The following is a 15,083-nucleotide window of genomic DNA, read 5'->3' as shown; positions in this document are numbered from 1 at the left end:
TATTTATTATACAGTACAGGATTGATGTTGATCTTTCCCTGGTCCATCACCCTCAGCTGTGCATAAAGTGCCTGTAGCAATATACTGTAGTCCATGCAGTCTCTTCTAATGAATCTTTCAGCCTTCCCTTCATGTATTGAATGTCATTAATATGACCAAATGTCGCATCTTGATTAAAACACTCATGGTAATTATGTGTATTGTTTACACAATTAAATGGTGTATTTACCAAACATTCCTAATAAAGAATATTTACCATACTTTATTATCCAATACTTTGTGCTACATCATAAAGACAGCTAAAGTAGCCTATTAAGACAAATGATATTCAAGAGAAATAAAAATGGGTTATGTTAAAACCATATTATTTTAACCAGATGAAGCCTCCCAAATGCATGCATGGTTAAATGTCTTGAGCATCATAGAATCACATTCAGTTTCCTGCTCATCATCAGAGCTCTCTTGGTTTTCTTCCTCTTGCTTGCTTATCCATATCCCTATCTTAATAATCTCCTTCCATGTCATGAACAATTTGAAGTTGTTATCCAGCACACTACAGTACAACTGACGGACAAAAGACATGTGACCAATTTAAATCATATCACTTTATTGTCACAATACCATGATCACAAGTGTACAGGTGGTGACATTTTTTTGTGAAAACTGCAGCATGAAAGTATAGACAACAAATGCTCAATGCAGGCAACACACACATATAAGGGACTCAATACAGGTAGAGAACAATAAGGTAAATAGTATGCTATACAGAGAGCATGAAATTAAAACAATAATCACAGTACGCATACCTTTGCAGTGCAGTGTGGAATGAATCAGTTCAAACAGAATGTCATGGTGCAGAATAATAGCGAGTTAGAGTCCAGACAGTGCAACTGATAGAGAGCAGTGCATATGAGCTTGATGTGCTGTGTATTGTTTCTGGTATAAGTTCAGTGCAGTCTAATTGCCTGTGGAAAAATGTGTCTGCTGGTGCAGGTTCTGCAATAACTTCTGCCTGATGGTAACGATGAGAAAAATCCATGGCTCTGGTGGCTGGAGTCTCTGATGGTCCTCTATGCTTTCCTCACACACCAACTGATGTAAATATCCTGGAGGGACATAACATGTATTTAGGGTGTTGTAAATTAATAAACAATATATATCTTTATTTTTAATTGTTGCATTGGACTTACCATTGATTCTTGTTGGAGATATGAGCCAAATGGATCCCTTCACAACTATTTTGCAGTTGTCATTTGTGAAGTTTACTTTTACGGGCCGTAACATCTGAGCTGTCACAGTAGAATTGTTCAGGAATGCAGTCCTCATCGCAGTTTACTGGCGGTTTCAGGCTGCAATGCTGCATCTGGTGGCCATTGAATTGATATGGTCAACTGGCTTCACCCTCCTTCAAACAAACAAAACAATAAGTCAACAATAATTCCAGAGAAATAGTGTTGATGAATAGGTGCAGGTGTTAGTACTCACCATATTTGGCCAATCCTGCCCAAATTCCAGAGATGATAGCACAGTTGATTTGCCAATTCTAGGAGCTATAAAAAAAAAAAAAAAAAAGTGCATGTGAAAAATGGTAACGGCTGTCTTTTGAGAGATTAACATCCATTGCTATACCCCATATAACCCTAACCCCAACCCGTATAACTACATTGCTTGAATACATACATACCAGTAGAAATGTGCAAATTTTCAGCTCTGTGTTTGGGCACAAGAAGACCATGTTCATTCCTCATTCATCAGGACTGGCTTGCCGGGACTGATTTTCTTTGCTTTTTTTGGTCTTCATCTTTAAAACAATACAATATTTATTGACCCAATTTTTAATTATTATTGTTGTTTAAACATATAAATTAAGCAGTTATAATTATATACTTCAAACTCAAGTTCCCGGGCAACTCTAGCAGTCTCCTGAGTTCATCTGTATACATTTCTATTCAGAGTCTGAGAAAAGGCCATCATGCAAACTCTAAGCTTCTATTTTTCAACAGAGCACAAACTAATGTGTTAAGTGAGGGAGTAAAGAAATAAGATGAAGAGAAATAGGCAGAATTGTGTAAGTTTAACAGAATGAGAAGCAAGCAGCATTAGAAAAAAAAAATTATTTAACAGCAAACTAAAATGAATTATTTTAAATATGATTACCTGCTGATGGTTTTGTTGTAAGCAGTTTAAACGCCTCTTCACACCAAGGATGAGTCCACACCGCAGCTATTTGACATAAAATGACAGAAACAATATGGTTGGAATCTCTTTCAGAATTTTTTTTTCCAGATGTTGAACAATGAAAACATTGACAGCCAATCAAAATCCACCACACAAATAGCCTGAGCATTTAAATGCAGACAACATAACTGCAGCATACGCTTATGATAAAAAGAATGTTATTTTCTGTTAGTGTGAAATATAAACAATTAAAATAGTCATTATAATTCTTGCTCTTGGTGTGAACAGCTTTAAGTGATCTGATTTGGCCAAATTAACTGAAGGTCTGATTTCTCACATGACTAGTTAGAGATGGGAGTGAGTGTTGACTAGAGGAGAAATAAAAAAAATAATCAGTAGACATGCAAGGCTTGGTAAATTGTATTAGTTATTAATATTTCGACATGACACTTTGTTGGTTGGTGTTTCTGATGGGGCTGTAGGGTATGTACAGATGCTGTGCAAAATGTAACTGCAGTACAGTTCAGTCCAGGTGCTCAGACCAACATTGACATACCATTGGAATGTTTGCCTTTGCTTTTGGTCTTTTCCAGAAATGCACAACATGGCCCAATTCAAATCCCATGACAGGCCTTCCTTTGGTCTTCCCTTTACCCTAAAACAAAGAGAAATACACACATGTTGAGACAATGTGCTAAACAAAATCTGTGACCAAAATATTTGAGAGGAAGGACTGTAAGGAAAGGTATTATTAACACTAACAATAAGGATGCGTTGATTAAAGCAAATCAGTTATAGCTAAATGTCTACAACATTACTGTGAAAGATTGAATCATAGAAGGACTTTTCAGCCTCTTTGACAGCTTCTTCAAGATCAGCACTTGGAGCTTTGAGTTCAAGTTCCCTGTTAATTCTAGCAGCTTTCTAACAGAATTGGTCAAAATTATGACATTTTAAAAATGTCATGATGAACCACAGAAAGAGAGAGAGAGAGCAAAACTATATGTAAATTAATTATGAATTACAGTTCATACAGTGATGGCTTTTACCAGAGATGGCTTCTTAGCTGCTGGAGAAGGTGATCTGACATAACTGCAAGACAGAAACAAATACTGAATTACAATTACTTCACAAAAAAACATTTAAAAGTGTGGTAGGCATTGTGGTTACTGCGCTTTACAAATAGTACACCGTAAAATCAAAGTTACTATGGTAAAGCTACAGTTACAGTGGTAAAACCATAGTAAGCGTTGTGTTTACTGTGCATATACTACAAATACTATATTAAAACTACAGTTACAGTGGTAAAACCATAGTAAGCATTGTGTTTACTGTGCTTATACTACAAATACCACAGTAAAACTATGGTTACAGTGGTAAAATCACAGTAAGCTAGTGGTTAGTGTGCATATCCTACAAATACTATAGTAAAACTACAGTTACAGTGGTAAAACCATAGTAAGCGTTGTGTTTCCAAAAAAAAAAAAATATCCTACAAATACTATAGTAAAACTACAGTTACAGTGGTAAAACCATAGTAAGCGTTGTGTTTACTGTGCATATACTACAAATACTATATTAAAACTACAGTTACAGTGGTAAAACCATAGTAAGCGTTGTGTTTACTGTGCTTATACTAAAAATACTATAGTAAAACTACAGTTACAGTGGTAAAACCATAGTAAGCGTTGTGTTTACTGTGCATATCCTACAAATACCACAGTAAAACTACAGTTACAGTGGTAAAACCATAGTAAGCTAGTGGTTAGTGTGCATATCCTACAAATACTATATTAAAACTACAGTTACAGTGGTAAAACCATAGTAAGCGTTGTGTTTACTGTGCATATACTACAAATACTATATTAAAACTACAGTTACAGTGGTAAAACCATAGTAAGAGTTGTGTTTACTGTGCATATCCTACAAATACCACAGTAAAACTACAGTTACAGTGGTAAAACCATAGTAAGAGTTGTGTTTACTGTGCTTATACTACAAATACCACAGTAAAACTACAGTTACAGTGGTAAAACCATAGTAAGCATTGTGTTTACTGTGCTTATACTACAAATACCACAGTAAAACTATGGTTACAGTGGTAAAACCATAGTAAGCTACTGGTTAGTGTGCATATACTACAAATACTATAGTAAAACTACAGTTACAGTGGTAAAACTATAGTAAGCTAGTGGTTAGTGTGCATATCCTACAAATACTATAGTAAAACTACGGTTACAGTGGTAAAACTATAGTAAGCTAGTGGTTAGTGTGCATATCCTACAAATACTATAGTAAAACTACAGTTACAGTGGTAAAACTATAGTAAGCTTGTGGTTAGTGTGCATATACTACAAATACTGTAGTAAAACTACAGTTACAGTGGTAAAACCATAGTAAGCATTGTGTTTATTGTGCTTATACTACAAATACCACAGTAAAACTATGGTTACAGTGGTAAAACCACAGTAAGCTAGTGGTTAGTGTGCATATCCTACAAATACTATAGTAAAACTACAGTTACAGTGGTAAAACCATAGTAAGCTAGTGGTTAGTGTGCATATACTACAAATACCACAGTAAAACTATGGTTACAGTGGTAAAACCATAGTAAGCTACTGGTTAGTGTGCATATACTACAAATACTATAGTAAAACTACAGTTACAGTGGTAAAACTATAGTAAGCTAGTGGTTAGTGTGCATATCCTACAAATACTATAGTAAAACTACGGTTACAGTGGTAAAACTATAGTAAGCTTGTGGTTAGTGTGCATATACTACAAATACTGTAGTAAAACTACAGTTACAGTGGTAAAACCATAGTAAGCATTGTGTTTATTGTGCTTATACTACAAATACCACAGTAAAACTATGGTTACAGTGGTAAAACCACAGTAAGCTAGTGGTTAGTGTGCATATCCTACAAATACTATAGTAAAACTACAGTTACAGTGGTAAAACCATAGTAAGCTAGTGGTTAGTGTGCATATACTACAAATACTATAGTAAAACTACGGTTACAGTGGTAAAACCACAGTAAGCTAGTGGTTAGTGTGCATATCCTACAAATACTATAGTAAAACTACGGTTACAGTGGTAAAACCACAGTAAGCTAGTGGTTAATGTGCATATCCTACAAATACTATAGTAAAACTACGGTTACAGTGGTAAAACCACAGTAAGCTAGTGGTTAGTGTGCATATCCTACAAATACTATAGTAAAACTACGGTTACAGTGGTAAAACCATACTAAGCTAGTGGTTAGTGTGCATATACTACAAATACTATAGTAAAACTACGGTTACAGTGGTAAAACCACAGTAAGCATTGTGTTTACTGTGCTTATACTACAAATACCATAGTAAAACTACAATTAAAGTGGTAAAACCACAGTAAGCTAGTGGTTAGTGTGCATATCCTACAAATACTATAGTAAAACTACAGTTACAGTGGTAAAAACATAGTAAGCTAGTGGTTAGTGTGCATATACTACAAATACTATAGTAAAACTACAATTACAGTGGTAAAACCATAGTAAGCTAGTGGTTAGTGTGCATATCCTACAAATACTATAGTAAAACTACAGTTACAGTGGTAATGCTTAGGCTAATGTCAATCGTAGGCTAACGTTAGCAGCCGTGCTAACTGTTCCACTAAGCTTCCGTTTTAACACATGACGCCATGGAAGTGATGCAGAAACACTGAAATAATTAAAATAATGAAAAGATTGTCGCGGTCACTTACCTGCTTGAAGGTGTACACGTATCAGGTGGACTGGTCGAACTGAGCCTGGCTGGTGACGTAATTGCCGTAGAAGATGCTGCGTGGTATTTGTACGCAACTGCTCTCCATCGAAGTTAAAGGATAAATCCAGACGAGACGTGTGTCTTTGGCACCTTAAAAATGTGGAATTAACAAGTTTAATACAAACGTTTTGTATGCTGAGAAGACCGAGCACTGTTTAATTTGCTTTCTAACCTTTAATAAACGTGTATTTAAAAAGGAGGAAAAAAAATACACATTAGCGCCTCTAGTGGACGGTTCACCCGAAAAGTGCAGCTAAATGTACCTGGAGATACGTATTTCAGGTTCTGCAGAAATGTAGGCAGAGTCACGTATTGCCAATGAGCCTGGGTTGGTTTTTAATGACCAACTAATAACTTCTGCTATTTAACTGATTAGAGTTCTCAAAAAATGCAACTGTATTGAACATAGCACCCAATCACTCGTTTAATATTTTTTGTTCCCTGTCATTTCGCTGTATTTTATGTTTGATTTAGCACAGGTGCCCTCTTACGTCATACTCCGAAAGTCCCCTTAGGCATTTGTGCGAGTGCGCACTACTCATAAATGGTGCTTTATAGAGGACGCACAAAAATACAGATTAAAATCATTTATATTTAGGTTAAATGGAAGATATAGCTTGTGCTGCATGTTAGCTTGCAAATTATGCCCAAGAACATAATTTATTAAGCCATATGTCTTACTAACAAGAAACAATGCCTCTAACCACAGGTCACGTACGAAAAATAATGCCCCGTTTAAGCCATCATCCACTCCACTGAAGGGGGTGGAGCGGAAAATGAAAATAAATACGGCCTTTTAAAATTTAAATGCTCCAGCGATTTCATTCCGTCAACCCCTTAGAACACACCAAGAGCTAAATTCAGGTGTTTGCGAGTAGTTTCATTTAAAACGGAGAGGGCTGCCTTCAGCCAGTGTTTTCTGTTGTACTGACACGAGAGTCAAGGCTCCGAGCTCTCGGTCTGCGAACTACATCACTGAGCCTCTTTTAAAAGCATTTAAATAAAAACACTCCAGCGACTGTACGCAATGTAAACATAATATCATTTTAAAGAGCTATATTAAGCGCATACGAGCTGCTTTTATATGGTTTACGGATGAGCTTCAGGGCTGGCGTTTCTTCGTCCGTGTTCACAAAACTACATATTTTAAAGGCATTTAAAAAATAAAAACACTCCAGCGATTGAACAGTAATAGTAGATTAGTGTATTGGAAACGTTAAAATGCTTGCTTATTTGTGCTGCGTTTTTGTGGAAACGAATTAGCTAGTAAAGACTGTTTCATGAATATGGTCTCATCGTTTGAGCCACATAGTTCAACAAAGCACGGCCGTTTTTAATGACCAACTAATAACTTCTGCTATTTAACTGATTAGAGTTCTCAAAAATGCAACTGTATTGAACATAGCACCCAATCACTCGTTTAATATTTTTTGTTCCCTGTCATTTCGCTGTATTTTATGTTTGATTTAGCACAGGTGCCCTCTTACGTCATACTCCGAAAGTCCCCTTAGGCATTTGTGCGCGTGCGCACTACTCATAAATGGTGCTTTATAGAGGATGCACAAAAATACAGATTAAAATCATTTATATTTAGGTTAAATGGAAGATATAGCTTGTGCTGCATGTTAGCTTGCAAATTATGCCCAAGAACATAATTTATTAAGCCATATGTCTTACTAACAAGAAACAATGCCTCTAACCACAGGTCACGTACGAAAAATAATGCCCCGTTTAAGCCATCATCCACTCCACTGAAGGGGTGGAGCGGAAAATGAAAATAAATACGGCCTTTTAAAATTTAAATGCTCCAGCGATTTCATTCCGTCAACCCCTTAGAACACACCAAGAGCTAAATCCAGGTGTTTGCGAGTAGTTTCATTTAAAACGGAGAGGGCTGCCTTCAGCCAGTGTTTTCTGTTGTACTGACATGAGAGTCAAGGCTCCGAGCTCTCGGTCTGCGAACTACATCACTGAGCCTCTTTTAAAAGCATTTAAATAAAAACACTCCAGCGACTGTACGCAATGTCAACATAATATCATTTTAAAGAGCTATATTAAGCGCATATGAGCTGCTTTTATATGGTTTACGGATGAGCTTCAGGGCTGGCGTTTCTTCGTCCGTGTTCACAAAACTACATAAAGGCATTTAAAAAATAAAAACACTCCAGCGATTGAACAGTAATAGTAGATTAGTGTATTGGAAACGTTAAAATGCTTGCTTATTTGTGCTGCGTTTTTGTGGAAACGAATTAGCTAGTAAAGACTGTTTCATGAATATGGTCTCATCGTTTGAGCCACATAGTTCAACAAAGCACGGCCGTTTTTAATGACCAACTAATAACTTCTGCTATTTAACTGATTAGAGTTCTCAAAAAATGCAACTGTATTGAACATAGCACCCAATCACTCGTTTAATAGTTTTTGTTCCCTGTCATTTCGCTGTATTTTATGTTTGATTTAGCACAGGTGCCCTCTTACGTCATACTCCGAAAGTCCCCTTAGGCATTTGTGCGCGTGCGCACTACTCATAAATGGTGCTTTATAGAGGACGCACAAAAATACAGATTAAAATCATTTATATTTAGGTTAAATGGAAGATATAGCTTGTGCTGCATGTTAGCTTGCAAATTATGCCCAAGAACATAATTTATTAAGCCATATGTCTAACTAACAAGAAACAATGCCTCTAACCACAGGTCACGTACGAAAAATAATGCCCCGTTTAAGCCATCATCCACTCCACTGAAGGGGTGGAGCGGAAAATGAAAATAAATACGGCCTTTTAAAATTTAAATGCTCCAGCGATTTCATTCCGTCAACCCCTTAGAACACACCAAGAGCTAAATCCAGGTGTTTGCGAGTAGTTTCATTTAAAACGGAGAGGGCTGCCTTCAGCCAGTGTTTTCTGTTGTACTGACATGAGAGTCAAGGCTCCGAGCTCTCGGTCTGCGAACTACATCACTGAGCCTCTTTTAAAAGCATTTAAATAAAAACACTCCAGCGACTGTACGCAATGTAAACATAATATCATTTTAAAGAGCTATATTAAGCGCATATGAGCTGCTTTTATATGGTTTACGGATGAGCTTCAGGGCTGGCGTTTCTTCGTCCGTGTTCACAAAACTACATATTTTAAAGGCATTTAAAAAATAAAAACACTCCAGCGATTGAACAGTAATAGTAGATTAGTGTATTGAAAACGTTAAAATGCTTGCTTATTTGTGCTGCGTTTTTGTGGAAACGAATTAGCTAGTAAAGACTGTTTCATGAATATGGTCTCATCGTTTGAGCCACATAGTTCAACAAAGCACGGCCGTTTTTAATGACCAACTAATAACTTCTGCTATTTAACTGATTAGAGTTCTCAAAAAATGCAACTGTATTGAACATAGCACCCAATCACTCGTTTAATATTTTTTGTTCCCTGTCATTTCGCTGTATTTTATGTTTGATTTAGCACAGGTGCCCTCTTACGTCATACTCCGAAAGTCCCCTTAGGCATTTGTGCGCGTGCGCACTACTCATAAATGGTGCTTTATAGAGGACGCACAAAAATACAGATTAAAATCATTTATATTTAGGTTAAATGGAAGATATAGCTTGTGCTGCATGTTAGCTTGCAAATTATGCCCAAGAACATAATTTATTAAGCCATATGTCTTACTAACAAGAAACAATGCCTCTAACCACAGGTCACGTACGAAAAATAATGCCCCGTTTAAGCCATCATCCACTCCACTGAAGGGGTGGAGCGGAAAATGAAAATAAATACGGCCTTTTAAAATTTAAATGCTCCAGCGATTTCATTCCGTCAACCCCTTAGAACACACCAAGAGCTAAATCCAGGTGTTTGCGAGTAGTTTCATTTAAAACGGAGAGGGCTGCCTTCAGCCAGTGTTTTCTGTTGTACTGACACGAGAGTCAAGGCTCCGAGCTCTCGGTCTGCGAACTACATCACTGAGCCTCTTTTAAAAGCATTTAAATAAAAACACTCCAGCGACTGTACGCAATGTAAACATAATATCATTTTAAAGAGCTGTATTAAGCGCATATGAGCTGCTTTTATATGGTTTACGGATGAGCTTCAGGGCTGGCGTTTCTTCGTCCGTGTTCACAAAACTACATAAAGCCATTTAAAAAAAAAAACACTCCAGCGATTGAACAGTAATAGTAGATTAGTGTATTGGAAACGTTAAAATGCTTGCTTATTTGTGCTGCGTTTTTATGGAAACGAATTAGCTAGTAAAGACTGTTTCATGAATATGGTCTCTTGAGCCACATAGTTCAACAAAGCACGGCCGTTTTTAATGACCAACTAATAACTTCTGCTATTTAACTGATTAAAATTCTCAAAAAATGCAACTGTATTGAACATAGCACCCAATCACTCGTTTAATATTTTTTGTTCCTTGTCATTTCGCTGTATTTTATGTTTGATTTAGCACAGGTGCCCTCTTACGTCATACTCCGAAAGTCCCCTTAGGCATTTGTGCGCATGCGCACTACTCATAAATGGTGCTTTATAGAGGACGCACAAAAATACAGATTAAAATCATTTATATTTAGGTTAAATGTAAGATATAGCGTGTGCTGCATGTTAGCTTGCAAATTATGCCCAAGAACATAATTTATTAAGCCATATGTCTTACTAACAAGAAACAATGCCTCTAACCACAGGTCACGTACGAAAAATAATGCCCCGTTTAAGCCATCATCCACTCCACTGAAGGGTTGGAGCGGAAAATGAAAATAAATACGGCCTTTTAAAATTTAAATGCTCCAGCGATTTCATTCCGTCAACCCCTTAGAACACACCAAGAGCTAAATTCAGGTGTTTGCGAGTAGTTTCATTTAAAACGGAGAGGGCTGCCTTCAGCCAGTGTTTTCTGTTGTACTGACATGAGAGTCAAGGCTCCGAGCTCTCGGTCTGCGAACTACATCACTGAGCCTCTTTTAAAAGCATTTAAATAAAAACACTCCAGCGACTGTACGCAATGTAAACATAATATCATTTTAAAGAGCTGTATTAAGCGCATATGAGCTGCTTTTATATGGTTTACGGATGAGCTTCAGGGCTGGCGTTTCTTCGTCCGTGTTCACAAAACTACATATTTTAAAGGCATTTAAAAAATAAAAACACTCCAGCGATTGAACAGTAATAGTAGATTAGTGTATTGAAAACGTTAAAATGCTTGCTTATTTGTGCTGCGTTTTTGTGGAAACGAATTAGCTAGTAAAGACTGTTTCATGAATATGGTCTCATCGTTTGAGCCACATAGTTCAACAAAGCACGGCCGTTTTTAATGACCAACTAATAACTTCTGCTATTTAACTGATTAGAGTTCTCAAAAAATGCAACTGTATTGAACATAGCACCCAATCACTCGTTTAATATTTTTTGTTCCCTGTCATTTCGCTGTATTTTATGTTTGATTTAGCACAGGTGCCCTCTTACGTCATACTCCGAAAGTCCCCTTAGGCATTTGTGCGCGTGCGCACTACTCATAAATGGTGCTTTATAGAGGACGCACAAAAATACAGATTAAAATCATTTATATTTAGGTTAAATGGAAGATATAGCTTGTGCTGCATGTTAGCTTGCAAATTATGCCCAAGAACATAATTTATTAAGCCATATGTCTTACTAACAAGAAACAATGCCTCTAACCACAGGTCACGTACGAAAAATAATGCCCCGTTTAAGCCATCATCCACTCCACTGAAGGGGTGGAGCGGAAAATGAAAATAAATACGGCCTTTTAAAATTTAAATGCTCCAGCGATTTCATTCCGTCAACCCCTTAGAACACACCAAGAGCTAAATCCAGGTGTTTGCGAGTAGTTTCATTTAAAACGGAGAGGGCTGCCTTCAGCCAGTGTTTTCTGTTGTACTGACATGAGAGTCAAGGCTCCGAGCTCTCGGTCTGCGAACTACATCACTGAGCCTCTTTTAAAAGCATTTAAATAAAAACACTCCAGCGACTGTACGCAATGTAAACATAATATCATTTTAAAGAGCTATATTAAGCGCATATGAGCTGCTTTTATATGGTTTACGGATGAGCTTCAGGGCTGGCGTTTCTTCGTCCGTGTTCACAAAACTACATAAAGGCATTTAAAAAATAAAAACACTCCAGCGATTGAACAGTAATAGTAGATTAGTGTATTGGAAACGTTAAAATGCTTGCTTATTTGTGCTGCGTTTTTGTGGAAACGAATTAGCTAGTAAAGACTGTTTCATGAATATGGTCTCATCGTTTGAGCCACATAGTTCAACAAAGCACGGCCGTTTTTAATGACCAACTAATAACTTCTGCTATTTAACTGATTAGAGTTCTCAAAAAATGCAACTGTATTGAACATAGCACCCAATCACTCGTTTAATAGTTTTTGTTCCCTGTCATTTCGCTGTATTTTATGTTTGATTTAGCACAGGTGCCCTCTTACGTCATACTCCGAAAGTCCCCTTAGGCATTTGTGCGCGTGCGCACTACTCATAAATGGTGCTTTATAGAGGACGCACAAAAATACAGATTAAAATCATTTATATTTAGGTTAAATGGAAGATATAGCTTGTGCTGCATGTTAGCTTGCAAATTATGCCCAAGAACATAATTTATTAAGCCATATGTCTAACTAACAAGAAACAATGCCTCTAACCACAGGTCACGTACGAAAAATAATGCCCCGTTTAAGCCATCATCCACTCCACTGAAGGGGTGGAGCGGAAAATGAAAATAAATACGGCCTTTTAAAATTTAAATGCTCCAGCGATTTCATTCCGTCAACCCCTTAGAACACACCAAGAGCTAAATCCAGGTGTTTGCGAGTAGTTTCATTTAAAACGGAGAGGGCTGCCTTCAGCCAGTGTTTTCTGTTGTACTGACATGAGAGTCAAGGCTCCGAGCTCTCGGTCTGCGAACTACATCACTGAGCCTCTTTTAAAAGCATTTAAATAAAAACACTCCAGCGACTGTACGCAATGTAAACATAATATCATTTTAAAGAGCTATATTAAGCGCATATGAGCTGCTTTTATATGGTTTACGGATGAGCTTCAGGGCTGGCGTTTCTTCGTCCGTGTTCACAAAACTACATATTTTAAAGGCATTTAAAAAATAAAAACACTCCAGCGATTGAACAGTAATAGTAGATTAGTGTATTGAAAACGTTAAAATGCTTGCTTATTTGTGCTGCGTTTTTGTGGAAACGAATTAGCTAGTAAAGACTGTTTCATGAATATGGTCTCATCGTTTGAGCCACATAGTTCAACAAAGCACGGCCGTTTTTAATGACCAACTAATAACTTCTGCTATTTAACTGATTAGAGTTCTCAAAAAATGCAACTGTATTGAACATAGCACCCAATCACTCGTTTAATATTTTTTGTTCCCTGTCATTTCGCTGTATTTTATGTTTGATTTAGCACAGGTGCCCTCTTACGTCATACTCCGAAAGTCCCCTTAGGCATTTGTGCGCGTGCGCACTACTCATAAATGGTGCTTTATAGAGGACGCACAAAAATACAGATTAAAATCATTTATATTTAGGTTAAATGGAAGATATAGCTTGTGCTGCATGTTAGCTTGCAAATTATGCCCAAGAACATAATTTATTAAGCCATATGTCTTACTAACAAGAAACAATGCCTCTAACCACAGGTCACGTACGAAAAATAATGCCCCGTTTAAGCCATCATCCACTCCACTGAAGGGGTGGAGCGGAAAATGAAAATAAATACGGCCTTTTAAAATTTAAATGCTCCAGCGATTTCATTCCGTCAACCCCTTAGAACACACCAAGAGCTAAATCCAGGTGTTTGCGAGTAGTTTCATTTAAAACGGAGAGGGCTGCCTTCAGCCAGTGTTTTCTGTTGTACTGACATGAGAGTCAAGGCTCCGAGCTCTCGGTCTGCGAACTACATCACTGAGCCTCTTTTAAAAGCATTTAAATAAAAACACTCCAGCGACTGTACGCAATGTAAACATAATATCATTTTAAAGAGCTGTATTAAGCGCATATGAGCTGCTTTTATATGGTTTACGGATGAGCTTCAGGGCTGGCGTTTCTTCGTCCGTGTTCACAAAACTACATAAAGCCATTTAAAAAAAAAAACACTCCAGCGATTGAACAGTAATAGTAGATTAGTGTATTGGAAACGTTAAAATGCTTGCTTATTTGTGCTGCGTTTTTATGGAAACGAATTAGCTAGTAAAGACTGTTTCATGAATATGGTCTCTTGAGCCACATAGTTCAACAAAGCACGGCCGTTTTTAATGACCAACTAATAACTTCTGCTATTTAACTGATTAAAATTCTCAAAAAATGCAACTGTATTGAACATAGCACCCAATCACTCGTTTAATATTTTTTGTTCCTTGTCATTTCGCTGTATTTTATGTTTGATTTAGCACAGGTGCCCTCTTACGTCATACTCCGAAAGTCCCCTTAGGCATTTGTGCGCATGCGCACTACTCATAAATGGTGCTTTATAGAGGACGCACAAAAATACAGATTAAAATCATTTATATTTAGGTTAAATGTAAGATATAGCGTGTGCTGCATGTTAGCTTGCAAATTATGCCCAAGAACATAATTTATTAAGCCATATGTCTTACTAACAAGAAACAATGCCTCTAACCACAGGTCACGTACGAAAAATAATGCCCCGTTTAAGCCATCATCCACTCCACTGAAGGGTTGGAGCGGAAAATGAAAATAAATACGGCCTTTTAAAATTTAAATGCTCCAGCGATTTCATTCCGTCAACCCCTTAGAACACACCAAGAGCTAAATTCAGGTGTTTGCGAGTAGTTTCATTTAAAACGGAGAGGGCTGCCTTCAGCCAGTGTTTTCTGTTGTACTGACATGAGAGTCAAGGCTCCGAGCTCTCGGTCTGCGAACTACATCACTGAGCCTCTTTTAAAAGCATTTAAATAAAAACACTCCAGCGACTGTACGCAATGTAAACATAATATCATTTTAAAGAGCTGTATTAAGCGCATATGAGCTGCTTTTATATGGTTTACGGATGAGCTTCAGGGCTGGCGTTTCTTCGTCCGTGTTCACAAAACTACATATTTTAAAGGCATTTAAAAA

At 37.2% G+C, this 15,083-nt stretch overlaps 1 long non-coding RNA gene across 1 annotated transcript; it reads right to left on the bottom strand.

Moving 5' to 3' along the window:
• Positions 1 to 586: 586 nt before the first annotated feature.
• Positions 587 to 6,215, bottom strand: LOC141337521 (uncharacterized). Its single transcript, XR_012355765.1, has 8 exons — positions 5,924 to 6,215; positions 3,228 to 3,270; positions 2,735 to 2,833; positions 2,158 to 2,223; positions 1,685 to 1,801; positions 1,486 to 1,550; positions 1,191 to 1,405; positions 587 to 1,106 (listed from the first exon to the last, which is right to left on the bottom strand). It is a non-coding gene; the product is annotated as an uncharacterized lncRNA (long non-coding RNA).
• Between the last annotated feature and the right edge of the window lie 8,868 nt (positions 6,216 to 15,083).

This window comes from Garra rufa, chromosome 6 (genome assembly GCF_049309525.1).
Source record: "Garra rufa chromosome 6, GarRuf1.0, whole genome shotgun sequence".
Lineage (NCBI taxonomy): Eukaryota > Metazoa > Chordata > Actinopteri > Cypriniformes > Cyprinidae > Garra > Garra rufa.
The sequence above is the reverse complement of the archived record's forward strand: the minus strand, read 5'-3'. Positions and strand labels throughout refer to the sequence as shown.